This window comes from Suricata suricatta, chromosome 15, assembly GCF_006229205.1.
Source record: "Suricata suricatta isolate VVHF042 chromosome 15, meerkat_22Aug2017_6uvM2_HiC, whole genome shotgun sequence".
Classification (NCBI taxonomy): Eukaryota; Metazoa; Chordata; class Mammalia; order Carnivora; family Herpestidae; genus Suricata; species Suricata suricatta.
The window spans coordinates 33,846,616-33,848,382 of NC_043714.1; the positions used below are offsets into that span (position 1 = coordinate 33,846,616).

General features: G+C 37.3%; 1 pseudogene; it reads left to right on the top strand.

Annotated features, from left to right (window-relative positions):
- The first annotated feature begins 1,203 nt into the window (after positions 1 to 1,203).
- Positions 1,204 to 1,316, top strand: LOC115279552 (annotated as a pseudogene).
- The last annotated feature ends 451 nt before the right edge of the window (positions 1,317 to 1,767 follow it).

A 1,767-nucleotide genomic window follows, 5' to 3' on the forward strand; every position in this document is an offset into this window, starting at 1 on the left:
AGCAAAGAATCTGGGCCAACCCAGGGCCACTGTGGGGGTAGACTATTCAATCTACTACATTATCTGTTGTTGTGAAATTCAAAACATGGGGTTCTTAAGAGGACAAGGAAAATGGGCTAAGAGAGATAATATGAGCACAGGAGACACCTATAAGCCCAATGGTCTGAGGTTGTATGAGAGAAACAGCTGCCTCCTGAGGGAACTTAGTGATACATAATCACCAGGGAAGAGTCAGGTTTTAGTTTGAACAAGAAGGAAATGAAAAGTTTCTAAACTGGTGAATAAGGAAAAGTTGAGGGAATAGGGAATTTTGATAAGAAGTGACAATGATTTCCTGAAGGCTTTGGGACCTGATATTGAGATCAAATTTAAGAGATTAAAAGCCAAATGATAAGGAGTATACTACCTGAGAGTTTGGAGTTTATTCTGTTTTCACATGAAGTAACCTTGCTGAGGCGATATCAAAATGGGATCATGTGTTTGCCATACCCAGGTAAAATTATTAAAGGAATACACAAATAAAGTCATTCTAAGTTTGCCAAATTCTTAGTGGATCTAAATGAAGACTTCTTTATTTTTTTAACATTTATTTTTTTATTTTGGGAAAGAGAACATGAGCGGGGAAAGGACGCTGGCAGCATGGAGCCCTATGAGGGGCTCAATCTCACAAACTGTGACATCATGGCCTGCTCTGAAACCACGTGTTGGACACCCAACTGACTGAGCCACCCAGGTGCCCCTAACTAAAGACTTCATGACCGATAACAAATGTTTAAACTACTGTGTGTAGCCCTTTGAGGTTGTTTTCAATCCAGAATGCTACTTCCTGGATTAATCAGCATAGCCACCAGAGACTCCCCACCATTCTAGAACTTCAAAGCCTACATCTCCCTCCCCCCGCTTAGTGAACTATTGACAGCATTTCTTCTTCTGGCATGTGTTCACTGACTGATAAGTAAGAATAGCTTTGTCTTTTTGTTTGTTTATTGGTTACACAGAAAGTGTAAGTGGTGACTTGGTGAGTGTTCCAGGTTGGGGTTGGGAAGTTATCATGGGAGTGAGGATGGAGAGGGCATCTTTTCAGAACATGCAGATTTCCACTGAGTATATGGGAAGGTCGAGAGGCAAAGTTTAGAGCATTCAGACCCCTAGGCCTCATGCTTAATATCCAGAACACAAGGCAAACTTTTTTTTATAAAAGATATCTTTTACACTGCAACACATACACTAAAATTGGAACAATACAGAGATTATTAGCAGGGCTGCTATGTAAGGATGACATGAAAATTCATGAAGATTCTAGGTATAAAGTATATGCTACTTAAGATTAACAAAATACTCTATAGAGTTAGATACTTTAAGTATAGACAAAGTACAAATCCCCCTAATTTACTGATCTCCACATTTAGAGATATATTCCTAAAGATAGTAATATATAAATTAATCATCTATGTTTATCTAAAATAATACATTTCTTTATTTGCATGGACTATTTATTGTTCCATATAAACAGATGACGTAGAATTTAATAGTTTTACTGTTATTTTTAAGTAATTCTATAAAAGTGCCCCTGATTTTAGCAGACTAAAATTTTGGAGAAAAGTTCATGTCTACCCTATCCATAAACTTCATGATTTTAAAAGTCTTTATCTTACTGCTCAGCTTTTATCTTTCCAGTTAAAGGAATACTCATTTGTAGTCTGTCATTATCCAGAAGGTTCCCCATACCCTTGATCAGCAGTAGAAAGGTTAAGCTTCACTTTCTAA